The sequence below is a fragment of the Triturus cristatus genome, chromosome 9 (genome assembly GCF_964204655.1).
Source record: "Triturus cristatus chromosome 9, aTriCri1.1, whole genome shotgun sequence".
Classification (NCBI taxonomy): Eukaryota; Metazoa; Chordata; class Amphibia; order Caudata; family Salamandridae; genus Triturus; species Triturus cristatus.
In genome coordinates, this window is record NC_140592.1 from 113,962,255 (window position 1) to 113,978,053 (window position 15,799).

Below are 15,799 nucleotides of genomic sequence, written 5' to 3' on the forward strand. Positions count from 1 at the left end.
CACCTTAGCAATAGGAAACAACCTGCGTATATGATTCTAAAACCTTCATCAGCTTTATCTCAATTATTTTCAGGGAGAAAAATGCAAGTACTCCCAAGGCCGGGCTTACATCCCCACACCCTCCCAAAAAAGTAACAGTGGGGAGCCATGGGTAATGGCCAATGGGTCAAGGGAGCCGCCCTATGAAATAGTTTGGGAACCACTGCCATAGACCATCAGGCCCTCTTCAGAATCATCAGAATACTGCGATTAACTAAGAGGAGACACCACCAATTTCTATGAGCCCCACAAAAGGACATCTGCAACACCCTATTAAAGATTGTTAGGTCAGAAAAACTGAAAAAGTAATTGCCAACAGAGTTCAGTTCTCATATTTATTTGTGTTTTGTAACTAATTCATTAGTGAGCATTTTAGAAGTAAATTTCTACAGAGCATATATATAAGGTGACTCTTTAGACAAAGTGTACCTGGAAGCTGATCTTACCATCCTGGAGCCACTAACACTTTCTGAAACGTGGCACTTTAAGACTGAGAGTACCTCAAATTGATGGAAGGAGGGTTCCATCGACCACTAACACTACAAAAGCGCAATGGTAGGCGGATCGGGGGATGAAATATGCCAATAAAGGATGAGGGTACTTATGTGAGCAAACCGAACAAGTGTGTAGCCAATGGGAAGTCGTAGGTAGGACCACATTTCTATAGGAAAAGGATTTCTTGGTGTATATATGTATATATATTCACTGAAAAATCACAGGCTAAAGTGACATTATAGTTAGGTGAAAATGTATCAAAAAACATAAAAATTCACTAGTTATAGCTAGCAAAGCTAACTATAACTTGCACCCCTACCATGCATTGCTTATGACCTCATATTTCAGATTACTCATGACATGTTTTATTGTTGGAAAGTGGATTATTAGTATGGATAAGTAGGGACTTACAACTAGTTATAAGGACACAATAAAAGTTTGAGTTATTGTCTTAATAAATGATATCCTTGCTCAACCCTTGGTAGCTGGCAATGAGCAGACAGGCTTAACTTAGTGACACATTTGTGAAGAGCTTTTAAAAACACCAATACATTAAACAAGTATGATACAACACACAATAAAAATCCATCTCCGATCTATAAAAATATGTTATATATTTATGAACAAATAGACACAAAAACAACAAAAATCCAATGCAGGAAACCGGAGAAATTAATTTTTTTAAGAATAAGCACTTTTTAGTGCTTAAAAACCTATCGTGCCGCTTTGGGACATCTGGTCACGCTTGACCGGGACAAAGTAAAAGTTCGAGGCCAACCGCGATGCACTAAGCGGGAGGCCTCAGTCAAAATTTTACCTTCAGATTTAGAAACTTTTCTGGAGGATTTTTCTCTCGACGTCGAGCTGTTCCCTCCAGCAGGCCAATTTCGATGCAACATCATCAGATTGATTCTTCGCAAGGCCTCGTCAAATCCTGGAAATCTGGAGCTCTGGAGCTTTCAGCGGGACAAACCTGAAATCCAGGCCTAAACACAAATCAAAGGGTCTGGAATCTCCTAGATGGCTCTTGGGATATCTGGACTACAATTCCTACAATGCACCTGGCCAAATCCTTAAAAGTCCACTGGGCGCACTCCAGGACTGAAAGTCTTGTTGGAGACAGTGGCGTAGGAAGAGGGGTGTGGTGGGTGCGGGCTGCCCCGGGTGTCAACACTGAGGGGGATGACATAATGGCAAAAATATGTGTTTTAAATACATGTTTTTTCCATTTTATCAAGCCGGGTATGACAAGAAATCACTGAGGGGGGTGACAAAATGGAAAAAATATGTGTTTTAAACCGGCGGTGTCAAAAAACTTTCCGCACCGGGTACCACCTGACCTTGGACGCCACTGGTTGGGGATGATGCAGGTGGGCTCTGTTAACCTGTAGTTTGTAGGGAGTCCACTGCTTAATCCTTCATACAGCAAGTCAAAGTCCTTAATGCAGTAGTACCAGATTGTGCAGTCGGTGTAGTCCTTCAGAGTGCAGTCCTTGGGGTGCAGAACCAAATTTCAGCGGGACAGTTCTTCTTCTCCTTGTAGTTTCAGGCAGCAGATTTGAGGAGCTATGCAGCTCTCCCATATTTATTCACAGTTTCTGGGCATCAAGCAGGGGGGCACCACTGACCAATGGGATGCAGGGTGCCGCCCAGGTGTATGTCTATTTCCTTCAAAGTGTGGCTTATTTTTACCCAAAAAAGCACCACTCTCTCAAAATTCAACATGTAGAAAGTCTCTCCTTTGGGGTTAGATCTTGCTAAGCCAACCCACTGGTGTGGATAAGTTTCACTAACAGTCCCCTTCCAACCTCCTAACTAATCCTAATAGTGAGGCTCCTCTGTGGCAGCGGCTGCTGGGTATGGGGGTCAGCCTGTGCTGGTCCGAAACTGCCATTCTCCCTTTGAAGACCAGTTTTGTCCCCCCCCCCCTTCTTGCCTTTTGACTTCTGCAGCTAAAGTTCTCCACCCACAGGAAATCTTTTGTCTACTCTAACAGGGCACTTTACACCTCATCAAGCAGCTCTGGGTCAGCCTCGGAGAGGCTGGCCAATTAGGAGAGGGCAGGTGGAAAGCTGGACTTTGGCTCACAGAAAAAAAAGCATAATAACTTTTTTTCTGTAATAGTTATTATAATTCTAACAGTGGCAAGTTGTTGGATTATCTAACTATTAATTAGCTACCTTGAAGTATATTTTCAGGTGGCTCCTGTTAAAATGTATACATAAACAAAATATCTCAATGTTTAGCCTATGGAGCTTTTCACTACAATAGGGAAAAAACAGGAATTGGTATTTTTGCCCTCACCAAAGCTTATACATCATCTTTTATAATGTCCCTGCTTATAGTTGCCAGGCACCTTACCCCTGTGGCACCTAGTGGAGACCTTAAGGGTGATGTGTATATAAACATAGGGTAGATTACTACTTTGGAAGTACCTTTCATTCCAAGTCGAATTTGCATATAATTTACAATTTAAAAGCAGGCTGCAAGGCAGAGCTGGGTTTTAAAATGTCTGCAGGCAGCACATCAGTGCACAGTGTAGTGCAGGAAATCTACTGGACATCTAAACTTCCCTGCCCTATTATATACTAGCGACTTATAGGACGTTTGAATTCCTCTTGCCTTATTATATGCTAGGGACTTACAGGGGTCTGTCATTGCCAATTATAATTATACCTAAACATGTATTTTTGATCAGACCACAGGCCCAGCGTCTGGTTAGCAGATCCCAGGGCACAATCAGAGTCAGAAAACCAACACCTAGTAGTCAAAATGATGGCAAAAAGTGGGGGGACACTACAAACAGGTCCTGATTTCTCACATCTATGACATTGATTGTGACCTTACTGATGAAATCACCGATGGCATCATCCAGTAAGTGAACAAGTTACAGTTAGCTCTGCTAATAATAACTGGTGAATTTCTGTGTTTTTTTTAGTTCAAGACATAACATTGCCGCAGAAATGTTCCCCTAACTATAACGTCACTTTGACCCATTCTTTTCAGTGAATTTCTTTGGTCTTATAAAAGTAAAATCAGTTCTCATTATAACACATATAAGGTCACTTTAACCTTTGTTTTTTTTAATGAGTTTGTAAGTTTTCTTTAATGTAAATTAAGATATGATTACAATCCGTAACTTTGACATCACTTTAACCATTGTTTTTTTTCCAGTGAATTTATAGTTTTTTTCAAACAAAAGCCATATTATTTTACCATTAGTAAAGTCAATCAGACCCTGCTGCCAACCTCTCACAGGAAAGGAAGTCCATGCCGTGCTCAGTCAAAGGTGTGCAATTTACCACAGGGCCTGGCCCGCAGTCAGGTCCTGCAAAAGAAACCCCACAGGCAGTCAAACCCAGCCATGCATGCAGCCAGATCCCTGTCGTGGGAGGGAGTCCCAAGCCCCCCCCCCCACTCCCAATCCACTATTTGCCACAGGGAACCCCATTCCCCAGGGCCACAAATATTTATGTTAGGGTAAGGGGGCATACTGCCACACCCACCCTGAGCCCAAATGGGCCAGAGGGCCCCTATCCCCCTTAAGGGGCACTGGAGACCCTATATCCCGGGGCCAAACATCTTTATATTAGGAGAGGAGGGCACATAGCTCGCAAATGGGCCTCAGGGATCCCAACATTGGGGCCAAAAATACTTCTTTAAGGGGAGGAGGGTGCATGGCTCCCATCCCCGAGATCAAAAGTCATTTCAGATGTCATCAGTGATGACACTGACCATGTCATGAGTGATTTAATATGTGAGGGCATAAGCAGTGCATTGCCAGGGTGTAAGATATAGTTAGTTCAGATAACTATAACTGCAGAATTTCACTGGCTTTGTACAAATGAAATGTGAGCCTAAGTATAACGTCTCTCTAACCTTTGGTTTTTTCAGTGAATTTCTAATGTTTGTTTAATTATATTTCCTAACTATAATATCCCTGTAACCTTTGTTTTTTTAAGTGAATTTCTAAGTTTTTTAAAATTCAATTTCCTAACTGTAACGTCACTGTAACCTTTGGTTATTTTCAACACCTGGCTGTGAAATTGAGCTCCGCTTGTGGAGTTTGCAGAATTCACCACCAATAAACTATGCACTCAGCAACGGAGCAGTTTTCTTTCCTGTTGGCGCGCTAGCCATATCATGTCATGTGAACGGGGAACATGACGAAACTTGGTAGGTGCTTGCCAGAAGCCGGGCAAACCTCAGCAGCTAAGGGGAGCTTATCCCACAACCAGTAGTGGGCCAGGAAGCTCCTTTGCAGAGTGGTTGACAAATGGGGCTGGGCCTCCAACAACATCTCTGCAGTCCTGTTGCGGAGGACTTGCTTATCACAACAATAGGGATTCTTGACCACTAACGGCCCTCAGCAGCCAAGGGGAGTTCATCCCCCAACCAGTAATGTGCCAGGAGGCCCCTATGCTGAGTGGTTGAGAAAGGGGGTGGGACCTCCAACGACATCACAGCAATCCAGCTGTGGGGGACTTACTTCTCACAAAATAAGGGTTCCTGGCCCCCAAAGACCCTCAGTAGCCAAGGGGAGTTCATTCCCCAACCAGTAGTACGCCTGAAGGCACATGTGTAGAGTGGTTGGGAAAGGGGGCAGGGTCTCTGATGAGGTCTCAGCAATCCGGCTGCGGGGGACCTACTTGTCACAACAATATGGGTTCTTGGCCCCCAATGACCCTCTGCAGCCAAGGGGAGTTCATCCCTCAACCAGTAGTACGCCAGGAGGCCCCTGTGTAGAGTGGTTGAGAAAGGGGGGTGGGCCTCTGAGAATGCCGCTACAGTATGGCTATATGGGACTATCTTATGGCAATAATAGTAGTTTTTTGGCCCTCAACGACCCTCAACAGCCAACGGGACTTAATTCTCCAACCAGTAGTATGCCAGGAGGCCAGTTTGCAGTGTAGTTGACAAAACGGGGTGGAGCCCCCTACGGCTTCTCAGATATCCATCCCCCAGGGCCCGGCCATTACCAAATGGGGGAAAGGCCGCATGGCCCTCCTCCCTGGGCTGATTTTAGCCCTGGGAACTCCATCCCCTGGGGCCTGACCTTTTTTTTTATTAATACAGAGTGGGGCGGCACAGCACCCTGCAAAGGCCGATTTTAGCCTCGGGATCCCATTGTCTGGGGCCCAGCCTTTTTGAGGGAAAAAATGAATACAAGACCACATCCCTGGGGCCCGGCCATTACCAAATGGGGGAGAGGGCCTGCACAACTTCTCTGGCTGATTTTATCCCATGTGGTGGGAGAAGTTAAAGCTCCTGCCAAGCAACAGCAAACAGCAATGTTCCAGGGGTGGGCACACTGGGACATAACAGGATCCAGCCCTGGGGGGTGGCGGTCCCCAGGGCCATCTATGGCTCCAAGAGAGGGGCATGTGCCCCCCCTCATTTGATGTAGTAGGGTCTGCCCCAGGGAGGAAGTGGTCCCCGGAGCCAGAACAGTCCGGGCAGGGGGCATGCGGCCCCCCCTCACATTTTAAAAATAGAATTTGTCCATGGGGAGGTTGTGGTCCCTGGGGTCCGGGAAGGACCGTGAGGCCCCCCCATTACACAGAAAGTAGCCTTGTGGAGGTGGTGGTCCCCAGGGAATGGGGGTCCCTTATGCACCATGATTGTTTTTGTGATAGCCCCAGGGAGGTGGCAGTCTCTGTGGTACAAGGAGGGGGGCCCTGCCCGCCCCCCTCCTATATCAATTCATTCAGCTTGCATGCCCCCGGGACTGGCCCAACGGGGCTAAAAAATTGAGAAGCGTGGGAGTTGCACTTCTTTTTTTGTTTATGTTTTGGCAGGAGCAGTGGCTTCAGTGTGGCTCCCGAAGAGCGTTTTTTGTCTTTTTAATGACTTTTTTTGCCCTGATGGGGTCCCTCTGGGACCCCCTAGAGGTCTAGGGAGTCAGGGTATTCCTACCCTGCCCCCTCTTTAAAAAAAAATATTTTTAGTGGGACTCAGCTGAAGCCGAGTCTCAAGATGGCTGCCAACACTGCCTGGTTTGAAGTGTTGCCAGCCAATCAGATTTGAGTACGGGGACTGTCAAATATAGAAATTTGATATTTTTTTAAGTAACTTTGCAACTACTGTATGGATTTAAACCAAATAAGAAAAGGGAACTTCTCTGGACCAATATCTAAATTTCTGCAAAATTTGGTGTAGATCCATTCAGCGGTTCGGGCTGTAGCTGTGTCTAAAGACCCTATGGGAATTAACATGCGGAAAACACTTTTTGGGATCCCCCTTTTTCTTGGCCCCCATTCAACAGATCACTATGACACTTTTAAGACCACAGCTCAAGTGAGCATCAAACTAGTTTTTAAAAGTTCGTGAAGATTCATCAAATGGTGCCAAAGTTATTGGCAAAAGAAAAGAAAAAATTCTATGGAAACTATGTCCTAACTATACCTACTGGTGACTGCCAGTAGAAGAACTGGACCAACACAGCTAGGAATCCCATGGCACTTATCAATTCACACAAACAGTTTGTCAAGTGTTTCGGCCGCGAGACCGGCCTTTTTCAAACTTGGCGGGCACCATTCAAAACACACCATTTATACACTGAGGCAAATGCACATCATACATGGGTATGAAACAAATACTGTCAGTTTCACTGCCCTCCACACAAAGTGCAAAAATAGCTTCAAAACTCCATTGTTACTATATTTCAAGCACACCATCTTGCAAGTGTAATGAAACCTATTACTTGCATTTCGACATTGAAAGTAGCGAGGACCTCCGGTAAAATACTTAAGACCAGTGTCGGATCCTCGCTGCTGAATCCCAACTATTGCAGCAACTGGATACCATCCATGCATAATGTTAAATTGCAAACAAACATAACCGGAGTGCAGCGTACTTTAAGGCATTTTGTAACTAAAGGAAGACATCATATCTTTTAGCAGTGCTGAAAGGTACAGTCATTAAAATAACATTTACATTCTTCCTTTGGCGCTCTGAGTCACTGCGCAGCAATCAGAAGGAAAAAGAATATATGTACATAAAGTGTCAATGTTCGCCGCAATGGATTTACAACTTTAATTTTAATTTTAAGTGTGTGTACCCATTTTTTAATTGGGGACCTTCAAGATGTCAGTCCCTGCATGCAGTCTCAGCTGTGCTCACATGATGTCACTAGGCACATCAGCTCCTTACCAAGTCAATCACTTGACTCCACAGGCACACTTTCCTCCGGTATAGTGATCGTTCATAATTTGCTGTGCTGAGGCCATTGCGGAAGGTGAAACACCATTCAGTAATTAACTGCGACATATATATATTCACAACACCTTCCAAAAGGAAAAACTACAGTCCTGTGTGGTTGCAGCAGATGATGTGCCCTATGTACTGTTGCTGGTGCTTGGGTGGCACAAGAGTGGCTGGAGGGATCTCTAAACTCCATGGATGAGTCAAAAATATAATAATTTGCAACCAGAGAGCTGAGAACTATGCAGTTATTTAAGTGCCTAAACTTTGCGGAATACATAAAAGCTCTGCGAGATTCCAAGGAGTTTCACCAACAGGTGAAAAATACGCACTTTGCTGTGCTCGTGCTGCAATTTAGCACCAGTAGCGCATGGAGGGCAGAAAAACAACACCATATAGTGTGCCGCCATTCGAGCTGAAAATCTACTCAGGTGGCAGCAAATCTACTCAAGAAGCAGCCCTCTGACTGCGACCACTCACAATCGCCCATGTTAGAAAATTGGTGATTAAAGGGGACTCCAAATCTCGCTGGAAACATAATTCCACCACACATCAACGGGCGGAATTTGGCTGGAACTCCGCGTTACTATTGAGTTGCCAAAATTCCTCCACTTCCCGCCCACCCCTATCTTAAAGCACGGCCTAGAGAAATGTGGGATCACTGTGGAGACTACGGGTCTGATTATGATGGCAGTGGGACCGCCACGGACAGGCGATCAGTGGTGGTTCCACTGACATCCAGCCCATCGTTCTGACCGCTGCATTAGGATGCAGGCAGTTGGAGCTTGGCTGTTGGGGGGAAAGACAGCCGCTTCTGACAGGATCAAGGATCCTGTCTGGAGTGGCATTCGGACTCCTATCCCTACAATGAGGGCTGTGCAGGCACTGCCGTAGGGATTAGGATGTCCTTTTCCGACAACCTGTTCATGGCGGTCCGACTGTGGACCCCTTGATACCCTGCTAAAAGCAGTGATCTCCACACTGACAGATATGTTTAATTGTTCACTCAGTTCAGGAACAGTGCCAGAAAAATGAAAACACAACCTTGTAAGGCCTCTATTAAAAAACAATCGGTTGATCCCAAAAAATGTGAGAACTATCAACAAATATCTCTCCTGCTGGGACCTAGTAAAGTCCTCGAGAAATATGTTAATAAAAGCCTTTTTTATACCTTGAAACCAACAACATCATGCATCAGTCACAGATCGGTTTCCAGGCACACAGCAGACTAAAACGGCCTCTTGTAGCCACAGAAGGGCTGCAAGCCATACTAGATCAGGGTGGGACTGCTGCCTTGATCCTGTTGGATCTCAGTGCGGCCTTTGATACCATTTCACACCAGGTATTAATGACAAAGCTAAACTAAATCAGAATCTCTGGTTCTGCACTTAGGCGGCTAATTTTGTTTCTGGACATGCATCTTTTAGTAAAGATGAGTTTTACAATCTGTGGTGAAAATACCACTTTTAGAAAGTAAGTATTATCAGCCATCTTATGTGCCTCAGCTGGTTTGTGTATTGACTGTCTGGTTTTGGAGTGACTGGGGCTGGGGCTGTGCATTCACTGTAGACAGCCACTGGGGGGTTGAGGTGTGTCCTGCCTTTCCTGGATGAGTCAGGGAATGCCTGAATAGACTTGAGCTGCATTTAGAGTAGGGGGAGGAGATTTCCTTTCACCTGAATGGGCCTGGTCTGCCTTACACAATGCTGTCTCCATCTCCTGCCACGAAGCTGTAACAGAGAGGATAGAACTGGTTTTGACTGAGCACAGAACCTCCCGGACACCAGAGAACAAAGAGAAATGCTGAATAAATATTGGGGTCCAGACCCCAAAACTTTCGATTACTTCTGGAATTCAAGAGGAACCTTTGCCAAGGAGAAGAGCTGGAGAAACTGAAGGAGAAGTACAGCCCCGTTGCTGCGTGCTCTCTGGGGTTGGCCTGCAATGGCTGTTTCTGCCAAGGAAAGGACAAGGCTGTGTGCTGTGTCCCCTGCTTGAGGAATATCTCCATGGGCTTGAAGTAGAGCTTGCCTTCTGTCTCGAAGTCTCAGAAACACAAAGACTTCACCCCCAGCTCCCCTGAACTTCTTGCTGGGAGTTCTGACTGGCCAAGAGGTGCCTGTTGTTGTTCTGGGCCACTGGAGGTTGTTCCTGCTGCTGGGAGCTCGAAAAGAGACGCAACTAAGAGAAGCACGGCACATTCACACCTGTTTCCGATGCATTGTGGCTGTGCGTGTAGAATTTCCATGCATCATGCCACTGAAGAAACCAACTCATTCCCTGTCCGCGGCTGGAGAAATCGCAGCATGGCGCATCAAGTGCACCAATCTACAGAGTCCGAGATCACCGTACCGAGGCCCTGCTGTGCGGCTGTAAGAACCCACGCATCGTGTAACCAAGGCTGGAAAGACAAGCGCAGCGCCGCAGCCGCTGCACCGAGAACCATCGCATTCCCATTCCCCATGCATTGTACCGGGGTGCCAAGTCTACAGGGACACCGTGGCTGCAGTAAGAAACTGACTCATCACCTTTCCGCACAGTGAGAAACCGACGTATCACCTCCCCTTCAATAAGGAACCAACGCATCACGTCACCTGTGTGGCAGTAAAGAACCGACACATCACCTCCCCTGGCGTAAGGAACCAACGCATCAACTTCCCTGTGCGCAAGGAACTGATGCATCACCTTCCCTACGGCTGTTTTTGTTTATGATTTTGATGCATCCAAGGATTTTTGTGTTGAAAGTGTCGCATCTATAGTTTAATATGGACTGAACTGTTTTTACCTTCTAAGAAGTTCATTTTGATTACTGTATTGTGGATTTTTGTCATGTTTGTTCTTGTTTGGTTAAATAAAGATTACGTATTTTTCTAAACTGGCGTGGTGTCCATTTGTAGTGTTTTCACTGTACAACTGTATGTGCGTACCAATGCTTTACACACTGCCTCTGAGATAAGCCTATCTGCTCGTGCCAAGCTACCAAGGGGGTGAGCAGGGGTTATTTTAGAAGTGTATCCCCCTTACCCTGACTAGGAAGAAGGGTCCCGACTCTCTACATGGAGAACAGTGCAAACCATTGCCAAGTAGAGACCCCCATTTCTAACAATAACCAACTATGGTTTCACCACTGTATTATATGCAGACGACACGCAGATTGTCATTGCTCTCGCCCACCAAACAACAAATAGCTCGACCACTCTTAATGCCTCCTTAAACATTTCGTGGAGTGGATGGCAGGAAGACGCATTACACTTAACAGGGGGAAAAACTGAGGTGCTGGTGATAGGAAATAACCCCTTTATATGGATGGAAATAAACTGGCCTGATCCCCTTGATAACCATGCAACTCCAAAATCAGAAGTCAAAAGTCTTGACTTTTGGATTCATGAAAAAAATGACAATGGTGACTCGAGACAAAATATTTGCACCCACTTGCTTTGGCATATTAAGAGCCCTTAAGAAAATTGCTTAGATGGCTACCAGAGACTTCATGTAGATTAGTAATACAAGGTTTAGTCATCTCCAGACTTGACTATGGGAATTCCTAGTATCTGGATAGCCCGGAGTCGGCTATAAAATGACTTCAAGTTATTCAAAATACTGCTGCCTGGAGTCCATTGAAAATTCCCAAGCACCACTCTGTCACCACTGCCCTGCAAGCCTTCATTGGCTGCCCATGCTCAAAAGAATACATTCTATGTATGGCTCATAAAGTGATACATAACAGAGGCCCCAAATTGATCCAAAGTCTACTTACCCTATATAATCCTACAAGAATGCTGCGTTCCAGAACTCAACACCTACTCAGAGTACCTAAGATAATGAGGAACAGGAGTGGCGGTAGATCTTTTGCCTTCTTCCTACCTAAACTCTGGAATGGACTTCCGCGGAATCTAAGACAAACTGATTCTGAACCAGCTTTCAGGAAAATGTTAAAAACCATCCTGTTTTAGTCGCTCACTCAGCTGTAGATTACCTGGTCGTTCTAGCACAGGGAAGCCTTCAAGGGTAGCCGTGCACTTTAGAAATCTTTATGACTAGAATAGAATTGTCTTAATGTTTACTCAGAAAAGTTGCTGGGAAATACGGTTTTGTGATTAATATGCTTTTGGTGCAACTTATTGAATGAGTGCACTGTTTATCAATGTAACCTTAACAGAGGCAACAATGTTTTGAGGATGCTTGTCAACTTATATCAATATTTTATTTAATATTTATATTTTATGTTTCATCACTTCTTGAAAGGAAAAGTCAATAAAAAAGACTTTCAAATTAAATTAAGACTGCAAGTACCAACAATTACAGCATTTCAGAAATGGTCAAGCTTGTCAGGAGCTACTGTACATGTCTGGAACTCTTTCATGCCACATTAGCACACTGTGACTGGCTGCGTTGTCATACAAGGTGACCCCTGTGTACCACAGTTCCTCTACCCACATTCACAGGAGCGTTCAGGAAAAGCAAATAGGTGGGGGATGTGCCGTTGTTTTGACTCTGTTGTGCCTGCTGCTGGAGTGCTTGGCAGCCTCTTACTATTATTTATTTACTGGGGACACGTACCCGGGCCAACGTGGAAAATTTGCCGGCACCTAAGGGGATGGTCACCATGGAATGCAGCAGCTGGGGACTCAAGATCCCAGAATCCCCTTCTGACACCACATCTGCATCTAATCAGCTCTACTTAAAGCGCCTCACAATCCCACAGCACGGGACATGTGTGGGCTGAGCCCGGGTCAAGGGCGGACCTGTCCTTGCCCGCCATTGCCATGTATTTTATACATGAAAGTCCTTTATCGGCCAGAGAGTGACCAAATGCCTTTCATTGTTCTCCAAATATTTCCCTGGTGAGTCCAAAGAGCACTCCCACCACTTGAATATTAGATCTGGTGCACTCGAATGATGGGAGGAGAATAAAATGGTCCATAGTAACATTACAGTCAGGGAAAAGGGACCTTATGAAGAAGGAGCTGATGATAGCTATACATGATCTTGAAAGTTTGACCACTAGGAACAGCACATTACAGGCCATGTCTGAGATACATCATAAGTTGCTGAAAAAAGTATGAAAGTGTTTTATGGTTAGATCAAATCCCTGAGATACTGCCCCCAAACCACCCTGTACATGGCTCAACAAAGAGTGTGACAGGGAAAACTAGAGTTACGAAACGCTCTTATGAAAGGGGTAGCCCCACTATTAGAGTTTGTAGGGCTAATTATGAACTCATTCCACATAAAGCCCAGATGGAATGGTAGTGTAGGCTTTGAGAGGATCTATATGAGGCCTCGGACAAAGAATTCCAAGAGTTTTTGACAGTTGATATCTAACAAAGTGCAGAAGTCTTGTACTAATTATAGCGTTTGCATAAAATCTTAAACTTGGCCTTCTTATTTCATAGATTTTTATGGCCTCTCCACCACTGAGAGTAATGGAGAGAGGAATCCACAGGACAGTATGGAATATTCCCGGAGTTCACCGTCCGTGATAATCTCTACAGGCTTGGCCGACTATATGAGGGCAATTAAATCTAAAGCTGTTGGAAAGGGTGAAGGCCCAGACGGGGTCCATAGTGACCTGTTCCTTGCCGTCATTAAGTCCTGGGCCAAATATATGAATATTCTAACCAATGCAAAATTGGCTGGAATGGACGTACCGTCCAGTTGGAAGGGAGTAGAAATCATCCCAGTTGACAAGAAGGGCCAAAGGGATTCCAGATGTTCTGTAAAAAGACTTTAGTAGAGAGATCCTCTACCAAGTGGAAGTGTGGTTAGAGAAAAAATCAGTATTGTCACATCTGCAGGCAGGGTTAAGAAGGCAAACAAGTACTATAGACCAGGTATTTAGGTTGGTAGCAACATAATGGAAAACAGTTATACTGGAAAAGGCCCTCCGATACCTGGTATTTATTGATCTGAACAATGTGTTTGACCTGGTTCCCCGACCAAAAATGTGGGAGGTGCTGAGTGATATGGGGATACCCCTTGACCTAGTAGAAGTCATCAGGCGCCTGCACCAAGAAACATATGCACAGGTACGCTGAGGACTTAAGGGTCAACTCACAGACAAAATAGCCATCCATCAGGGTATCCGACAAGAGTGAGTTTTGGCATCTACCCTGTTCACTTTGTACTTGAACGGGGTGGTAGCACATTTGGAAGATGCACCCAGGTTGGCGGGCTGGAGAATTCCCCTTCTTCTGTTTGCAGGCGACACTCTTCTACTCTCATAGACCCTTGGGGGCTAAAGACTCTGGTAGACAGATTTGTGGACTTCCGTAAACAAAGCGGTCTGGTGATAAACTTCAATAAAACAACGTCTATGGCCATAAATCCACATAGATGATTCACTGGCTCTATTCTCTTAGAAGGTGCACCCTCGGCAAGAGTGTCTGAGTTTAAATACTTGGGCATCACATTGAAAAAAATATGTCATGTGTACAACAGATGAGGAAAAGTGCGCTGAGCTTGACCCACCATGCACTGGCCATCCTTAGACATTTTAGATACACAAAAATCAAATGGATCTCACCTGTTTTTAAAAAACATAGGGCTAAGGCGGAGGCCAGTGCAATTTATGGGACGGAGATCTGGGGTTGATCCAGTGTACCCGATCTTGGCAGACCAGAAAATAAAATTTTTAACATATTGTTAAATTTGCCCAAAAGCACTCCTCTTGTCCCATTATTTCACGATCTAGGGTTGCAGCCAAGGGCGAAAAAAGCTATATTTTGGCCCCTTATGCTTTGGTGGAGGCTCAAACTTACACCTGCCCTTCTCAAGTACTATCTGGAAATAGCCACCCTAGACAAGGCTTGTGCTTATGAAATGGGTGACTACTGTCAAGGATACGCTGACGGAACTCGGCCTGGGAGTGTATTGGGCTGATCATTCTCCACCACTGCCTAAAGTGAAGTTGAAAGATTCATATTGGAAATGGGCTACTTAGATGAAACATCAAAGGCATAATTGTGGCTCTTTGACGGATGCTTTGTTGCTCACTAAGGGGCATATCAGCAACAACCGGCGATAATTATCGCTAAGCGCACTTAGCGCTAGGATAATTATCGCCGGCTGGCGTGGATTTTCATTGCTGAGGTAGCGTGCTATTAGCAACGCTTATCTCAAAAGCTATAAAAATCATAGCGCTAACTGCCAAACGTGAGATTATCGCTGGAAACCCAGCGATAATCCCACGAAGTTTGGCGATAGCTTACTGATAGGACCTCACATACTTAGCCATGATACCCACCTTACATAGGATATCATGGCGAAGTCAGTTTCAAAGCAGGCGTAAGGAAAGTAGCAATAACAGAGGTTATCGCTACTTTTCTTGTCGCAATGCTGCTTTGCGCGAGGCTTGATAATAGGAGAAATGTCGCTTAGCATAAGTTATCCTGGGGAGGAACGCCCACTTTGCATCTCATTAGAGATGCAAAGATGGGCGTTAGGAATTCAGGCGCTAAGGCAAGGTTTCACGCGATAGCCGAAAACGGCCGCAAAAGCGGCGATAATTTTATATTGCCGCCTTGTAGATATGCCCCTAAGCCGCTTTGTGCTTTTGATCTCTTCCTCGAATTTCTGCTGACTCTAGGGAACAGATCTTTGGGGCATATTTTGAAGAAACGGCATTAAAATTATCGCCACTTTAGCGGCAGAAAACTACTGCTAAAGCGGCGATAATGGGCTTGATAATAGGCCCTTGAGAATTCCCATAGAAGCCCATGTTCTGGTGTCAACATGGGCTTCTATTGGAATTCTCTGCGGCATATTATCAAGCCCATTTTTGCCGCTTTAGCGGCAGTTTTCTGCCGCTAAAGCGGCGATAATTTTAAAACGGTGCTTGATAATATGCCCCAAAATTTATTTTCTTAAATTACGATATGGCACTTTGCACATTATGTTCTTCACTGCAGAATGGCACCCCTTGTCTGGAGATAGGGTTTCTTGCCCAGTTTATTGTAGCGCTGAGGAGTCCCTAGCCCCTTTTCTCTTTTTTGTCCAGGCTATACCTGGCCAAAGAAAAAAAATGGATCCTGCCTGCATGTAGGCAGATGGGATGCAGGCA